The sequence below is a fragment of the Colobus angolensis genome, unplaced genomic scaffold (assembly GCF_000951035.1).
Source record: "Colobus angolensis palliatus isolate OR3802 unplaced genomic scaffold, Cang.pa_1.0 Scaffold315, whole genome shotgun sequence".
NCBI lineage: Eukaryota > Metazoa > Chordata > Mammalia > Primates > Cercopithecidae > Colobus > Colobus angolensis.
The window spans coordinates 1,856,385-1,874,776 of record NW_012116433.1 but is presented as its reverse complement, the minus strand read 5'-3'; the positions used below and the strand labels follow the sequence as shown (position 1 = coordinate 1,874,776).

General features: G+C 51.2%; 1 pseudogene; it reads right to left on the bottom strand.

Moving 5' to 3' along the window:
- Nucleotides 1-1,262: 1,262 nt before the first annotated feature.
- Nucleotides 1,263-6,049, bottom strand: LOC105518255 (annotated as a pseudogene).
- Nucleotides 6,050-18,392: the final 12,343 nt, after the last annotated feature.

Sequence of the window (18,392 nt, the reverse complement as noted above, 5' to 3'; positions counted from 1 at the left end):
CCACGGTCACAGCTCTCACAAGGAGCATCCTCTGCCTGGGGAGCAGCTTTTGCTGAACTATGATAACAATATTCTCTTTTGCCCTTCACGTCTGGTGGAGGTAATGCTTCCCTCCGTCACACGTCTCTGGACACTTCACCTTCCCATACTGGTTTCCTCAGTCCTGATTATCCCCTTACAGATGCTGTCTTTGTTGAATTCATTTAAACCATATTGAGTGTACCATTTAGTTCTTGCCAGGACTGTTAGCTATGGCTTGTCTTAGAGGCTTGTCCTGATGGTCTTGGTGATTAGGTCCAGAGGTGCCACATGATCTAACGCACGTCAGAGTCCTCCTGTGACTTCCTTTTTCTTTTAGTAACCAGAGCTGGGAGAGAGATGCCCATTCTTATAGAGTGGTGGTGTGATGGAGGATATGAGCTTTATGCTAGCAGCCACGTCCCTCCCTACCTCATGGATAAAATCATTCACATCTTGGTTTTGATCTCTCAGGTCCCCACACTGCCCTGATTCCCACCTTTAAAATAGCATCCCACTTTGTGCTTGAGCCGGTTTACATAGGTTTCTGTTACCTGCAACCATTAAGAGAGAGTTTTTCAGCTAGGGAATGGGAGAGTCAAAGCTCAGACTCCAGTCATCTGCCTCCAAAGCCTGTACTTTTAGCAGATGCTCCATATTCATAATTGTGGCCAGATACCTCCCCTGCTATTGGCCACAACTGAGAAAACCCCTCCTACTCCTCTGAGGAAAGGCACCTGTGTCTAGGTATTTCCTGTAGCATGATGCAGGGGTAATTCATTTTGAATAATAAGATCATACACGAAAAGTTCTGTATTAACTAAAAGTTGACCAACTGAATTGTATCTTTAAGGTATAAGAAGAGCTCTTTGCTGGAAGGAATCTTGTCATTAAGCCTTTAGTAAAGCAGAGACCCTCTGTTTGTCCTGGTAAATCCGGATTTTCACTCCTGCTGGTGGTGTGTGAGCTCTTTGTTAACTAAACAATTTGTAAGAATTGCTCCACCTCCCAAAGAATTTCCCAGCTTATCATTGACGGAAGAATTTGCCTCAATGGATACCCCAAAACAAGGTGCCTTTGGAGGTACTCCACTCTGTCAAGAAAAGGGGAACTGTCAAATCTTGTCAAGATGCTACCCAAAAGTAACCAGAGAAAGTTCGTGGGGGGCTCTAGCCATGAGATCACAACAGGCCAACTAAAGAGATGGCTTCAGGATAGGGTGGATATAACCTAGATTAGAGGAGTTATGTACAGAAACAGTTGTTTAGGCAATGCAGGAACAAGGCCTCCTCTCTTTACCTGTTCTTTGTAGGGTATCTTTCCCATAGGCTCTCCCTGTGAGCCCCCATCTAATCTCATCTCTGCCCTTCCATGCCCCAGGAGGCTATACGCATCAGACTGCACTTCCAGAGCCCCCGGCCTCTGGTTGGTTTTGGCCACTGCGATGAGCATCCTCAAAAAAGACCAGAGAGCTGGAGGAGAGAGGCTGGGGCTGTGGAATCTCTTTAGCCAGGCAATACATTCTTTTTCCAGCCAATTCTTTTGATATTGCAACTCATGCTGATTGGCCTCCCATGCCCGCTTGACGGTGTGAGCCACATTATCTACAGCCAGCCAGGAGAGGCTGTCTTTATTGAAGATCAGGAAATCCTGCCCGTCATATGCATACTGCAGAAATCCTGTGGTGCTTCCATCCTCCAGCAGCTCACAGCCAATCATTCTCTGGTAAGTGTGAGACCCTGGAACACACATGCAAGCCCAGAGGGGTCCACACAGGGACAGAGGTGGACTCTCAAGTGCTGGGAGTGGGGCATGGCTGGAAGCATCCTCTGGTCTACATTACCTCAGCCCCCAGGCCTGCCGTGGCATTGCTGAGTCCCCAGGAGGTCCCTCTTATGGAAGCCCACCTGACAGCAAGGGAGTTTTTTTGAATTTTTTGTTGTTGTTGTTCAAATAGCTTTAGGGATACAAGTAGATTTTGGTTGCATGGATGAATCGTGTAGTGGTGAAATCTGGGCTTTTAGTGTATCTGTTGCCCGAATCATGTATGTTGTACTCGGTAGGTGGTTATTTTCACCCCTCGCCCACCTTCCACCCTTACCCTTCCTGAGTCGCCAGTGTCCATTATACCACTCTGACAACAGGTATTTGTGAAGTACCTACTGCATGCCAAAGGAGTGTGATGTGTGATAATTCCTGCCTTGGGAAGTTATCCTGTAATAGGAATAATTGATTGATAAACTGTGGCTATTTGAGTGCAGTGGAGGAGGGAGAGAGAAGCAAGAGCCAGAAATATCCCTGGGAAAGTTAATGTCATTACGCATAAGCAAGCAAGTCACTAGGCCTGGCTACCAGGAAGTGAGACACAGAATGGGCAAATTTAGAATGGGAAAGGAGATGGGGATATTGGGAAGGGGGCTATGGCAGAGGATAAAGGGCTCCTGGGGGAGAGAGGAACAGTCCAGAAGATGCACAGGCAAATGGGAAGCTCTGAACTCCACCAACCGGATTTCCCAGGTTTTGCCAAAAGCCACAGCAGGTGCAAGTCAGCATTGCTCATTGGAGGTCAGCCCAGGGCCCTCTGCGGGGTGGACACCTGAGTGATTGTAGTACCTCTGCAGGCGCTTCAGTTCCACCTTGAACATTTGCTGCCAGCCCCTCAGCAGCTGAGTGTACCTCTCCCGGTGATCAGGCGCAAGGTTCTTTGCCATCCATGGGGCCCGCAGCTCCTTCTGCCGAGTGACACTGTCATATGTGGTTGATAGGGTGTGAGTCCACATACCCAGCTGAAATAAATTCAGGGACCCCATGGCCGGGATCTGAAACGCCCAGAAAATATCTCAGAGAGTGCGTCCCTGGGAAGGAGGCAAAGAAGGAAGACATGTAGGGTCCCAGACTCTCCAGATCCTTCAACTGCATTCATTTAGCCCCACACGAGTGCTCCCTACTCAGCTATACCCAGGCCGCCAGGCCCCAGCTACCGTTTCCGCTTACAGAACCACAGAGCCCAGGAACCAGGGCCTGGACAAGACTAGAGCTCCAGCCCAGTGACTTGGAGCCTTTCTCGTTCAGGTTTGCAAATGCAGGATGGAATTTTATAGGTAATCTCAACTTGTAAGCAAAATACAGAGCAAGCTTGTCCAACCCCCGGCCCAGGATGGCTTCAAATGTGGCCAACACAGAATTTGTAAACGTTCTTAAAACATGAGGTTTTTTTGTGATTTTTTTTTTTTTTATAGCTTATCAGCTGTTGTTAGTGTATTTTATGTGTGGCCCATGACAATTCTTCCAATGTGGCCCAGGAAAACCAAAAGATTGGACACCCCTGGTATAGAGTGCTGCTCTGGTTATAGGGGGAATGGGGAAGACACGGGGAGCTATCCCTGCGGGAGCCCTCAGAAACTCTGAGGTCTTGAAAACCCTGATAATCCAGCCCTCTTGTTTTACCAGAGAAGTCTGTGGGTGGATAAATGGGGATCCCCACTCCACTTCTGTGTGCCCGTGTGAGCACACACACACAAACACTGCGCATATACAGCAGCTCGGTCAGAACGAGATTCCTGTTAGGACTCAGGCCTAAGTGACTAACGGACAGATAGTGTCTATAGTGTGGAGATGTTGGACAAAGGGATGATTCATGTTCTGAATGGAACCATGTGAGATTTCTTCACGCTACCCAGAATAGTGTGCAAGTTAAAACTTATAAATTGTGTATTTCTGGAATTTTTAAAAATTTTTGGAATGCGGTTGACCACCGGTAGCTGAAACCATGGAAAGTGACAGCGAGGATAAGGGGCTACTACTGTCCGTACATTGTGGAATGGTTAGATCTAGCTTCCTAACAACTGTATTACCTCATATCATTCGCATAGAGATGATTTTTTTTTTTGAGATGGAGTCTCTGTCACCCAGACTGGAGTGCAGTGGTGCAATCTCAACTCACTGCAACCTCCACCTCTTGGGTTCAAGCAATTCTGATGCCTCAACCTTCCAAGTAGCTGGGATTACAGGTGTGCCCCCCAACACCTGGCTAATTTTTGTATTTTTAATAGAGATGGGGTTTCACTATGTTGGCCAGGATGGTCTTGAACTCCTGGCCTCAAGTGGTCCACCCATCTTGGCCCCACAAAGTGCTGGGATTACAGGCAGGAACCACCGTGCCCATCCAAGCTGGTCTTCCTTTAATGTCCAGCTGCCTGCACCCAACTCCCAGCCTTAAAAAAAAAAAAAAAGCTTATACTTAAAATAGTGAGGTCTTATTCTTGTGGGGCTCACACTGGTCTGCTGTATGTAAACAGGATGCCATTCTCACCTGTTTATTTGCCAATTAATTAATGCTCACTGGGAAACTGCTCTCTGTTGTTGAATCCAGAACACCAAGAGAGTTTTGAGTAGAGCAGAATGATCCCTCAGCCCTGAGCAGCATGGCTATGAATCTCATGATGGAAGCCCATTCTCAGTAACACAAGGTGGAGGTGAAACTCCAAAACAGCTGCCTTCTGTAGTTGTCATCTTTAAGGACAGACTCAGAGGCTCAGCCCCTTATTAGCCATGAAAACAATTACAGCTCACCGCAACATACATGGTAGCCATTTGGTGCAGTGCATTTTGGATTTGGCTATTAGGAACTGCATTTTCTCTGGGACGACCCTAAGGCACTTACCAGGGGGCAGACTGATGCTAACTTGTCATATGTCCTCCTCACCGCTGGTGACTTGCCTTTTGCAAATACCGAAGCTCTGAAAGGTATAGTGGCACCTTGGTCAGGTTGCTGCAATCTAGATAAATGTTGAAGTTCTTTATTATATTAAAGCCTCTTTATTAATACAGATTGAGGGGAAGAGGAAGAAGGAAGCAGCTTGGTTTTTCTCTGCCATAAATGAACATGTTGGTGCTGTTTTCCTTCAGACATGCCCTTTGTGCAGAGCTGCCCTTCCCCAGGGCTGTGTGGGTGTTAACTGTGCTTAGACAGCGATTGTTCCAGCTGCCCGCCCTACTGCTTGGGTTTCACATGAACATTTCATGCAATGCACCTGGTTTGCCAACTGCGGCCAGACCTTTGTGCAAAATTTTATTTTACCACTTTTTAAAAGGTTATGAGCTGTCAAACCTGGAGGCCACTTGGTTATTCAGGGGATGTTTGGAATAAGACCACCCGGCTTCGTTCTTTGCTGACCAAGGCCCTGTTCCCTGGCGTTCGTGGCAGCCCAGTGCTCTGCTCCAGCCAAGCTTTCCATCAGCCCTGGGGTGGGACCGAGTTCAGGGTTTTTTCCTGCTCTGCAGAAAGCAGATTTTAGCTGAGATCATCCTACTGAAGGACAACTGTGACCCTGCAGTTAAGGTCTGTTCTGGGAAAAGCAGATGTCTTCATCTTCAGGAAAGTAGAGTATCTGTGCCCTGTCATCTGTGTGGGGCAAGGAGAGGACAGCCAGGTGTCCCGCTAATACATTTTTGGAATTGCTTTTAGACTCCATGTGATTACTTCGTAACTGACACAGGCTGGGCTCCAGCTCTCAACAAACAGACTTCAGAGAATGCTGGGGGTGAGGGGTGACCTAGAAGCCATCTAGGAAAGGGCCAGAGAAAGCAAGCTGAAACCGATTATGGGTTCTGTTTCTCTAGCTGGAACTATCCTTTCACAGGCTCATTCGTAATCAGAAATTAGTGTAATTCAAAGACAGAATGTGTAATATGTGACAAAAGTCAGCAGGAATAAACTATTATGTTTTTTCCAAGGATAAATAGCCTTATGGTGTTTTCATGTTAAATAACTAGAAGATACAAACCAAAGAAGTGGGATCAAGTATTAGAATTACAAATCCCTGGGTGGTTTCCAGATGGTGCCTGACTCCTCGACATAAAGAGAGGAGGGCCAGAGCCCTAGTGCCATGGTTTACAACCATGAGATACAGGTAAATTTTTGTTTCCTGTGTATGGCAGGTCTCCAGGTGTGGTGTGGGACCAGCAGTCACATCTCTGCATGGAGGACTTGCTGGAAATGCAAGGCGAGGCCCGCAGTGTGTTTTACCATGCCCTCCTGGGGGTTCTGTTGCATGCTCTAGTTTGAGAACCACTGCTACGTGGACTTTAGGTTACAGTAAAACAGTAACCCCTGCAAAATGCAACGTTATCCATGGCTTTGATTTTCATCATAATGTGAAATAAAATCCGATGACACTATAAACTTAAAACCCTAATCCCCCCAAAGTACTATATAAAACAAAAAACTAGCCATCCTTAAAAGTAATGTTTTTACACCATGAAGTCTCAGTTACTCTTGAGATCATATTACAACTATATGAAGAATATTGTTCAGCATTAAAGAAGTGGAGATGCCATGAGCCTTGGCCTGGGTGTTTTTTGTTTATTGGGTTGTTTCTTAGTTTTGTTTTTAGTTCTTTTCACGCATAAGCACAGCGCTGTTCTTCTCCTCCCACCCCCTCTAATAAAAGACATGTGCATCTGCCTGGGGTAGGAAAAGTTTGTAACTGCTGGAATATCTGAATTATAAATTATGCTTTCTCTGGCTGAGCAAGTTATATGAATTCTTAAACCCCCAAGTAGCCTGATATGGTTTGGCTATGTCCACATTCAAATCTCAACTTGAATTGTATCTCCTAGAATTTCCACATGTTGTGGGAGAGACCCAGGGGGAGGTAATTGAATCATGGGGGCTGGTCTTTCCTGTGCTATTCTCGTGATAGTGAATAAATCTCATGAGATCTGATGGGTTTTATCAGATTTCTGCTTTTGCTTCCTCCTCATTTCTCTCTTGCTGCTGCCATGTAAGAAGTGCCTTTCGCCCTCCGCCATGATCCTCCCCAGCCAGGTGGAACTGTAAGTCCAATTAAACTTCCTTTTCTTCCCAGTCTCGGGTATGTCTTTGTCAGCAGTGTAAAAATGGACTAATACAGTAAATTGGTACCAGTAGAGTGGGGCATTGCTGAAAAGATACCCGAAAATGTGGAAGTGACTTTGGAACTGGGTAACAGACAGAGGTTGGAACAGTTTAGAGGGCTTGGAAGAAAACAGGAAAATGTGGGAAAGTTTGGAACTTCCTAGAGACTTGTGGAATGGCTTTGACCAAAAGCCTGATAGCGATATGAACAATAAGGTCCAGGCTGAGGTGGTCTCAGATGGAGATGAGGAACTTGTTGGGAACTGGTGCAAAGGTGACTCTTTTTATGTTCTAGCAAAGAGATTGGCTGCATTTAGCCCTTGCCCTAGAGATTTGTGGAGCTTTGAACTTGAGAGAGATGATTTCAGGTATCTGGCAGAAGAAATTGCTAAGCAGCAAAGCATTCACGTTGTGACTTAGGTGCTGTTAAAAGCATTCCATTTAAAAAGGGAAACAGGGCATAAAAGTTCAGAAAATTTGCAGCTTGATGATACAGTAGAAAAGAAAACTCCATTTTCTGGGGAGAAATTCAAGCCAGCTGCAGAAATTTGCCTACGTAGCAAAGAGCCTAATGTTAATCTCTAAGACTATGGGGAAAGTGTCTCCAGGCCATGTCAGAGACCTTCACAGCAGCCCCTCCCATCACAGGCCCGGAGGCCCAGGAGGAAAAAGTGATTTCATGGGTCAGGCCCAGGGTCCCCGTGCTGTGTGCAGCCTAGGGACTTGGTGCCCTGTGTCCCAGCCACTCCAGCCATGACTGAAAGGGACCAATGTACAGCTTGGGCTGTGGCTTCAGAGGGTGGAAGCCCCAAACCTTGGCAGTGTCCATGTGGTGTTGAGCTTGCAGGTGCACAGAAGTCAAGAACTGAGGTTTGGGAACCTCCACCTAAATTTCAGAAGATGTATGGAAATGCCTGGATGCCCAGGCAGAAGATTGCTGCAGGGGCAGGGCCCTCATGGAGAACCTCTGCTAGAGTAGTGCAGATGGGAAATGTGGGATTGGATCCCCCACACAGAGTCCCTACTGGGGCACTGCCTAGTGGAGTTGTGAGAAGAGGGCCACCATCCTCTAGATCCCAGAATGGTAGATCCATTTACAGTTTGCACTGTGCACCTGGAAAAGCCACAGACACTCAATGCCAGCCCGTGAAAGTGGCCAGGAGGGTGGGTATACCCTGCAAAGCCACAGGGGCAGAGCTGCCCAAGACTATGGGAACCCACCTCTTGCTGTCAGCATGAATTGGATGTGAGATATGGAGTCAAAGAAGACTATTTTGGAGCTTTAAAATGTGACTGCCCCACTGGATTTCAGACTTGCATGGGGCCTTGTAGCCCCTTTGTTTTGGCCAATTTCTCCCATTTGGAATGGCTGAATTTACCCAGTACCTGTACCCCTATTGTATCTAGGAAGTAACTAGCTTGCTTTTGATTTTACAGGCTCATTGATGGAAGGGACTTTTCTTGTCTCAGATGAGACTTTGGACTGTGGACTTTTGGATTAATGCTGAAATGAGTTAAGACTTTGAGGGGACTGTTGGGAAGGCATGATTGGTTTTGAAATGTGAGGACATGAGATTTGGAAGGCACAAGGGTGGAATGATGTGGTTTGGCTGTGTCCCCATTCAACTCTTAACTTGAATTGTATCTCCCAGAATTCCCATGTGTTGTGAGAGGGACCCAGGGGGAGGTAAATGAATCATGGAGGCCAGTCTTTCCAGTGCTATTCTCATGATAGTGAAAAAGTCTCACAAGATCTGATGGGTTTATCAGGGGCTTCCACTGTTGCTTCCTCCTCATTTCTCTCTTGCTGCTGCCATGTAAGAAGTGCCTTTTGCACTCTGCCATGATCCTCCCCATCCATGTGGAACTGTAAGTCAAATTAAAGCTCCTTTTCTTCCCAGTCTCGGGTATATCTTTTTCAGCAGCATAAAAATGGACTAATACATAACCATACTGTGTATGCAAAATATTACACAGCACAGAGTTTCAATGAGACAATGAACTTGGGAGAACAGACCAGAACAGAAAGATTCGAATGAGTCCTTCATTCCCCCTCCTCACTGAAGTGCTGGCAAACAAGAATATTGCCCAAGCAAATTGGTAGTTGAAAGAGCCTGCCCTAAATTCTATGGGGATGAGATGATGAGGTGATGAGGCTACATAAGGTCCTTAAGGGCAGAGAGATCTTGATCATTCCATTTGCCATCATCATCCTCACTGATACTAATTTCTATGTGCCAGGCACTGTTCTAAGTACTGTGTACTAACACATAGAATTCTAAAAATGAGAAGTTTCCTCATCTGTTAAATCTGCAGGTAAGGAAATTGGGACACAGAAAAGTCATTTTCCAAAGGTCACACAGGTGGTGAGGGGCAGAGCTGCTTACTGTGACCCTAGTGCCTAGCACAGAAGGTGCCATATCAGAGCTTGCTAAGTCCTTAGCTTGATTTCTCCCAGACATAGTAGCTAGGGAGAAAAGGTGATGGCAAATAAACGTACTGACCAGCCTCGCCAGAGAAACGAGTGCTTAGAGAGTTAAGGTTATACGTATCCTCTAATAAAAGCAGATCATCTCCCCGACCCGAGGGAGAAACATGGACTGTCGCTTTGGCAGAGGGAGACAGTTTGCATCTGCAAGGCTGAGGGGTCCAGTTCCACAGGTGGACAGTGACTCGATTCTACTCATGGCTTTGCTGTGCAGCAAAACAGTGATTTGCCATCATTCCAAAGGTCCCAAAATGTTAAAAGGCAAGACCTGAGGCAAAAATGAAACTCACAGGAAGGGAGGGCCTGTCATGCCACCATAATAGGTCACTGTCCTAGAGGACAAATTTCAAATCAGCAAATGATCCTTGGTGCCTCCAGGTGTCAGCTGTATGCCCACCTGCCCCGGTGCTGCTACGTGGAGCATTAGCAGTGACTGTGCAGGGGCAGGCTGAGCCTGAGCAAGCATCACCACAGATGCACCTCAGAGAGGGGGCAGTGGGCTCCAGAAGCCTGTGTGGGCACGCGCTTCCGATTCCAGCCCCTTTGGATGGTGTTTTCTCCCCACCTCCCTTCCCAGCCCACTTGCTCACATACCATCAGATGCTTTCTCCGGGCACAGTAAGATTGGCTGGCCTTCGAAGAGGTCAATAACTCTAAACTTCCTAAAAGTTTTGTCTAAACAGTTACCAATAGTTTTGGCCAATATTTGATGCAAATCTGATGTGTGGGGTAGGTCTTTGACCAAGGCTGTAGGGATGCGGTGAGGAGCAAAACATTTTCATTCAGTTCTCAACCCAACAAGGGAAATACTGTTGAGACCAACTTTACACCTGAAAACTGGGGCATGGAGCAATCAATAAATTTGTCTAAGGCTACAGCTAGTAAGTGGTAGAGACAGAATCGGAGTCCAGGTTGGCCTGGACCATACGAGGCCTCCATGAGGAGAAAAGACACTGGCCTGACTTCAGTGGTGGCAAGCAGATGTCTCACTAAGCCATCCCTCTAACCTGAGAAGTGGTAGCATAAGGCTGAGGAGGGGGAGGGGGGGAGAGGGGGGACACGACAGCTGTGCCAGTTAGTGGTGGATTAAAGCACTGAAGCAGAAGCACCTGGTTTGCATGGATACCAGTTGCCTTGGACTTGACCGCATTTCAAGTCCACTGTAGGGTTCAAGAGATCTGCTGGCTCAGGGTTTCACACAGGTCTGCCTTGCTGATAAATGTTTTGGAGCTTTTGTGTATTTGGCTAGAAATAAGCAAAAAATAAATGAGCCAAATCCCTTATTGTATAAACCCAGAAAATCCTGGAGACTTAGTCTGGGGGGCTCAGGATGAGAAAGCAAATTGTGGCGTCTGAATGCCGCTCCCGTGGATGCCAGCACCTCTTGTTCCTGAGTGAACACCAGAGCTGGATGGAGGCTGGTGAGCTTGGGGTCTTGGGGGGCCATGGGGTCCTAGAGTGGGCTCTCCTGGGAGCCTTTCTGCTCCTCAGATAGAGTGGGGTCTCCTGCCTTGGGGCTTCCATTGTAGCCCTGCACGCTGGCCTTTTTTCATAACTGAAGCTGTATCCATCCTGGGGATGTGGGTATCCTAAGGGCAGGGCAGGCCTCTCCCCAGTGCCTGGCACTGGGCCAGAACCCTAAGGGCAGCTCCACACTGTGAGTAGGGGCCTGAGCCCAGACTGCAGAAGGACAAGACAAAGGCAGCCCGGCAGCCACAGGAGAGCTCCGGATACCCTCCAGCACTGGCAGGGCAGCTGTTAAGCCCTGGCTCCATGGGCACGTATCAGCGCCAGTCCCCGCAGCCCCCTTCCTTGGGGTCCAGCACTCCGACCTGGCCAACCCACAGCCAGAGAGCGCTGGGCAGAGCTTCTTGCCAAGGAAGGCTCTTGCCATTTCTAAGCAGGTGCTCTGGCTCTGTAGGAAAGAGGGAAACTTCTCTGTGGATATGTAGGGGAGGGAGGGAGAAAGGGAAGGCCTGTTCATGCAGGTGGCAGCAGGGCGTTTTGAGTCGCTCCAGAACTAGCCTGGGGACTTGGGGTGGGAAATGGGTTGGGCAGATGGAGTAGGGAAGTCCACTTGTTGCCAGGTAAGTTTGGTGGAGGATAAACAAGCAATTCTGCCTAAAGAGTCACAATAAAGAGCCCTTGGTACAGGGCTAAGGGATCTTAGGGGAGGAGCCGAAGTCAGCATGCAGTATTGGGAATGCTTCCAGAGACAGACACCTCTAATATTTTTGAAGGCTGCCACGGGGTCTGTGGGTGGACAGGGAAAGGGCATTCCAACCAAGGCACATGCATAAGCATGAGAGAGTAGGTGGGTGCATGGATGGGTGAAGTTGGGGCTGGTGGGATCCAGGAGCCAACAAAGCTCCTGCCAGTAATACCCACACGAGAATCCTGTGCCCAGAGGCAGTTTGGAGGACTAAGAAGTCCACAGTTGCATCACTGCCTTCCTCTCCTGGGTCATAGGCCTCTTCTTGGCACCTCCGGAAAAGGTGAAAACAAATGGCTGCCCAGGACACCTATCTAGGATGGAGGCCTCTTCCCCACTACCGCAGGGGCCAGGCCATGGCCCTGAGGTTTCTTCTGTCTCCCTGCAGAACAGAACCGTAACCCACTTTAAATTACAACTCGGTACATACCCACAGAAGAAGCATTTCTCAAAACCTACCCTTGGCTCGTATAAAGCACTCTAATTTTTATTTTCTATCCTGTCTTTATTTTTTTTTTCAATGCTTGTCTCAACCCACAAAATTGCTTTTATAACCCATGAGTGAATTGTACCTGCAGTTTGGAAACTGCCTTGGAAAGGGATCTGCCTGCTCTTCTCCAGCCCCACTTCCCAGAAGGAACACCGAAATGAGGGCCTCTGCGTCCTGGTGAAGGTCAGTGGCGGGCAGGCCAAGGTGGGCCGCCGGAGCTGCTTGAGGGCACCACTCCGCCCCGTAGGCTGTGCCTACGGGCCGGGGAGCGGGTGCTCTGGTGCTCGAGGACCTCCAAGCGAGGTGAACTGCAGAGGGACCCAGGAGGGTGGAAGGATGCTGGCTGGAAGTCGCAGAGAGCCAGGTTCAAATCCTGCCTCCGCTATTTATTGGCTCCCAGACCTTGGAATTAACCTTTGAGCCTGGACTCCTCGTGCGTAAGCCTGGTATAATAGTCTCTCCCTCGCAGTGTTGGCTGTATGGATTCAGGGTTATTTAATGACCCCAACAGAGCTCTGGAACGTTTGTGGAGCTGGCAGGGCAAAGTGAGGGACAGCCCAACGAAGGCAGGTCCCTGAAGTCCTGGTTAACACGGGTTTCCAAAATTCGAGCCAGCCTGCGGTTTCTCCAGCTCGCCTGAAAGATGGGGACACTGCATGCACCAGGTACTCATTCCTGCACACCCCGCGCCCGCCCCACCGACTTGAGGGTCCATAGGTCGCCCCACTTCCTCCCCATCCCTCCGGCCAGCTCCAGCTCATCCTCCCAGGTCTGGCTTGGCGCGAAGACTCCACAGCACCTTTCAGCAAGGCCCGGGACCTTGCGATGCACCAGTTGGCTCCTGTCCCCCTCCCCTGTCGTGCGTTCCTCAGGGGCAGGGTGAGCCCATCAGTGTGTGTGTGTGTGTGTGTGCGTGCGCGCGTGTGCTGGGGGCGGGGGCGTGCAAAACCCCCGTGAGCCCGCCCTCCGTGCACCCTCAGGCTGCAGGCCCCCGCGGCTCTTAACAGCTGGTACCCTGCTGGACACACCCCGCCTCGCGGAAAGGGCCTTGGCACGAAGGCCCTGGCGACCCGCAGGCAGGGCAACGGGCCCGCGCCCCTCTCACCCCCGCCCGCGCGAGACCCCGCGGGAGGACGCAGACAAAGGCTGTTGGCTGCGCTACCTGGCCCCACGCCTCAGCTCTGCGGCGGGAACACTCTCCGCGGGCGGCCGCGTGGCCGGGAAGGCGCGGCTGGCGGGGAGCCTGCGGGTGCAGAACAAGCGACCGCCCGCTGCCTGCCAGGGCCCGTAGGGACCGCCCGCCCCGCCGGGGAGACTTGGGGAGGGCACCGGCGTCGCTGTGAGGGGGCCTCTGGTGGCCTGAGGACGGGGCGGGTGTGGGGCGGCTGCCGAGGGCACAGTCGCCTCCTGGTCTCAGGGCCCGCGACAGACCCCGGTCCTCCCTCCCGGGACACCGGGTGCCAGCTGCGGAGACCTCTCGCCTCTGCTGCATCCCCCAGCTACAGAGGGGGCCCCCGGGAAAGAGGAGAAAACTAGCGGCCACCCGGGACGCCCGTTCTGCGGGTGGCTTCGGAAAGTGCCCCCAAGCCCCAAGGAGATTGAGGTGCCTGAGGCAATGGTGGTGCCACTTTCTGCTCCGGGTAGTCCCAGTGTCAGGGGCCTTCTGTGAACCACGGTAGGGACATAAGTTAGACACTTGGAAAACCCACACCTTTGCACGTGGATGTTTTCGTTTCTGTGCCTGAGTCACTCGGCCCTTGCTGTAGCTTCCTACTCGTTTTACAAAGCCCTGCTTGTGCTCACCTGTCCGGTTGGCGCCCTTGCCAACTACCTGGCCAACCACGAATCACGGCCCCAGGCTGTCCACAGGATACACCGGCTGCAGCCCCTCTTGCAGCACACCGTGCCTTGGCTCTGTAATATGTGTGTGCCTCCCCCTAGGCTGGGGCCCCTTGAGGCTGCCAGTCTCTCATGTCTGGGGGCTCTTGTCTGGCCTAGGCCTGGTTCCTGGTTAATAAGCTCTCAGTAAGAAGGTTCCAGCCTGGCCAACATAGTTAAACCCTGTCTCTACTAAAAATACAAAAACTAGCCAGACACAGTGGCGGGTGCCTGTAGTCTCAGCTACTCGGGAGGCTAGGGAAGGAGAATCACTTGAACCCAGGAATCGGAGGTTGCAGTGAGCTAAGATCATGCCATTGCACTCCAGCCTGGGCAACAGAGTGAGACGCTAGGTTCTGATGCTCCAGTGTGTGAGTGAGGCAGGGCTGCCCCAGGCCTTCGAGGTCAGCAGGTCCCCAGGCAGGCAGATGCAGGCAATTGGGGAAGGTCAAACAGGAGGCTGGAGAAACCAAAGCCCCCTCCCATCCACACAAGGCAGGGCCTGCAGATCAGGCTGCCCCAGGGAAGAGCTGGGATGCCAGCGCCTTTCCTCCTTGGAATTAGGTCACCGTCCAGAGGCCTGGGAGCCTCCAGTGTCCTGTGTGCCTCGTGCCCCTCCCCTAGCAGCAATCCTTTTCTGGGATGGGGAGGCAGCTGCAGTGGGAAAAGTGGGCCCCGAGTCAGAGGGGCAGGATTGCATGCCCTGTCAGTGCTGCTGAACTTCGTTCCCCGCCTATGCAAAATGAAGACAATGAGCGGGACACACCTGGCAGGACTATTTAAGGACTAAGTATGTCACCAGCCTGGGAGGTGATATGCCTGAGCCTTTTCCTGTCCTCCCAGCCCCAGCCACCCGCTTCCACCTCCTCCCACCTAGGAAGGCAAGTTGTCCTTGCCATACAGAGAAAAATGGAGCTGTCTTTGGCCCCCAGGAGCTTTTCTCAACATGAAATTTCTCCAGTTTTGTGACCATAGGCCAAGAACTGCAGTATAGGAGGAGCCAGGGTTTCCCCACACTGGAGGTTTCTTGCTGTGGGGTCATTTCCACACTTTGAGGTGTGCCGGTGCCCTCTTCACAGCCTGAAGCCCCAAGCACTTGTTCCTCTGGCCCCTCTGCTCACCTGTCAGAGCCCCCTTATTCCTCCTTCAACCGCCTACCCTATGGGGCTCAGCCCCTCCCTCTCCCCGCATGGGCATCATGAAGACAGGGACCTGGCTCCTGCTGCAAAGGCCCTGGGCAGGGAACATACCCCAAACACAGCACAGGACTGCCTCCCCACCCCCACGACCTTCTCCCTGGGCCACAGGCCTGCTTCAGTGTCCTTGTCCAGTGAAAGCTGCCCTGACACTCATTTAAACCCGATTCTGCTGAAGGTTGAGTTTCTTGTTTCCAGGATTTTTTTTTTTTTAACCACAGCTGGCACCCTGGCCAGTTCTAAAGCAGCCCTGAACTTCCTATTACACTCCTCAGTTGTGCCCAGCTAGGTTCCCTTGGCTTCTTCTCTCCTGATCATAAACCTTGCCCAGGGCTTTTTTCCGCCAAAGGATGGTCTGGAGGCTTCTGCATCTACCCTGGCTGTCACCCTAACCCGGGGCCTCCCCAGCCTTTCCTCTGGCATGCCCACCACCAGCATCCGTGCCTTCCCCCACTCCCCAGTCCTGCCCGTAGCTAGTGAGGGTCCAGTGAGTGTCGAGCCCAGAATTTTGCAACTCAGAGTGAGAGAAGCTTCAGCTTTGCTTTTTAATAACTTAAGACTGACACATGGCCATCCATTCCCAAAGAGTCCCAGCCCTCCAAGCAGCACTGAGGCCCAGACAGATGGCCCATCCCCGCTCTCCACAGCCTCCCTGCTGCCCACCCACCCACATGCCCACTGACAGCACCGCCAGGACGTCTGGGCAGAAAGCATGCAGCTGTGTGATGGCCAGGCACCCGCTGCAGCCCTGTCCCCAAGCTGGACAGACGAACTAAGATGGAGGCTGCCACAGGCCAGGCTGCAGCAACTCTTGCCTCCTCCTGGGCAGAGGCAGCGGCTGGGGTGGCATGGGGCTGGTCTGGCTGGTCCCACTGGCTGGATCCCGGCTACCACAGTAGCACGTCCTGAAATCAGTTTTGTTGTTGTTTTCAACTTTATGTATAAAAAAAATTTCCTAGAAATTTTTAATATTCTGGCTACCAGATAACATCTCCCAGATGTTCCCACACCCAGAAGGGGCATAAAACTCCTGTCAGACTACACGTTCCAATTTTGGTTTGGCATATATGGTCAATGGCTGTAAGGCTGGTACTCCAGGACACTTTGCCCATTGCTGCATAAAGGGCAAAGGCAGTGAATGGAGTAGGGAGGAACGTGGCTGAAAAAGGGGAGGGTCAAGGCCAATATGGACATGTGCTTTCTTTGGTTCCACAGTGTTGGAGGCTGGGGTAGACTTTGACCAGGAGTGGGACCCGGAGGTGAGGCCAGCTCTCAGACATCAACCAAAGGACCCACTGCATCTCCCTCCTTCCCCTGCCAACAAAGGTACAAGTAGATGTTGACACCCCCTCAGACATGGAAGGAGACCCATTTTTTTCTTTTTCTAGTTCTGCATAAATGGCCTTAAACAAAATATGCAAACAGGCTCCTTGCCTCTCCCGAAGGCAGCCCACCACAGAAGCCCTGCCACGGCCCAAGAGCTTAGATGCTGCCAGGATCTGTTTCCGCCGCAGAGCAGCTCTGTGCAGCACATTCCTGCCAACCACCCCAAGTGCTTCAGGGCTTCCGAGGCAGTGACAGTGAGGGCAATGGCACTTCTGGGTCACCGTGGGACAGGTCTCTGCCTCAAGACACGGATTGACAAGCTCTCTGAGTGGGCTAGGAGCTCCTTAATGTGAGCCAAGCCCAGCCCTGCCACCTTGGCCCCATTCATCTCAAGGATCTCGTCGCCCACCCCCAGCAGCCCTGAGTACAGCTTGGCCGTGCTCATGTCAGCCATCTCCTGCACGTAGATCCCTGCAAAGGAAAACGGGAGAATTTCACAATGACACCCAAATGGAAGAAGTGCATCTCTGGAACGCTGACCATGTTGGTGAGGTGCTGTTTGTGCAGCACAGGGAGGAGGTGCTCATAGCGGGCACTTCTCTGCGCGCATGCACACACACACACCCCTCATTATTCCACCTCACAGCCACAACTGGCTTTAGACAGTGCGCCTCCTCCACGGTCTAACTTCATTCCACTGTCTCTGCTTTTAAAGTGGAAATGCTCCTAGTGCAAATAACACGTTAAATTGTTATTTATTTATACCTGACTGTGAGTGAGCTAATCTTTTTCTGAGATGAGCTTTGCTTGTAGAATAGGGAGGAAAATAGTTTTTAAAAATTAGGAACCATACCTACTCGGTGCCTAGCACTATGATCCAGTTGCTGCCTCAGGTCGCCCAGGCCCAGCATAAAGGCCGGGGTGGTGGGAAGGTATCATCGGAAGAGCAAAAGTGGCTGAGCCACATCCAAGCCTGGTTTGCTGCACTCTATTGCCAAAGAGTGACCCTGGCCTCAGTCTTACTCAGATGTGGTTCCTCAATTGGGATGGGGAAACATCTGAGCAAAAAAACCAGGAAAAATAAAAATTCCAGCCACATATTCCAAAGCTCCGGTGGCTCCCTCTCCCCTTCTGCACGTGTCTCCTCCTCTCCACCCCAAAGAGGCCCTGCCTGGGTCTAGAAGGCGCCAAGAGTCAGCCTGGAGGAACCAGCCTCTCTATTTCTTTCCCAAGCTCCGGCTGTCAGGGAGCCCCCTGTCAGTGGGGCAGGCCCTGTGGGGCTTGGGCTGGCTGGGCTGGCTCCCTCTGGCATCTCTGGGAAGCATCCAGCTGAGGAGGCCCCCCCCTCTCCCCCATTCCCCCCACCGGCCTCAGCTGTGGCTGGAAACCTTTCAAATTCCCCTCCAGCTGCTCCCACCTGGGAGGAAGTAAGTGAGGTGCTGGCTCTCCCAGGGCAGGCTGGAGCCCCTGATGCCCGTGCTCCGTGCTGGGTGGACACAGGGGCTGAGACACAAGCTGAGTTTGCTGGAGGACTGCAGGGCACACCCCCGGCAGGGGCATCAGCACTGGCGGAATCCAGGCTGCTCAGCACAGCCTTTGGCACCCTCGCTGTTCCAAGGCCAGCTCGGCTCACTCTGCATTTCAAACATGAGGCCACTGCCCACGCATTACTGTCTCCACTTCCTTTTCCTCCAATCGGGTTCCTAGCAGGGGCCCGAAGGGGCATCAGGTCTGCTCCTCAATCTCTGGCTTGAAACTAGTCACCACGTCTTGGACTAGTGGGAAGTCCTCTCCCGGGTCCCCCCAGCCTCTGGCCCTGACAGAAGTCAGGCATTTTAAAGCCTGCCTCTGAAATGTGGCTTTGAAAGAGCACTGATCTTCACCGA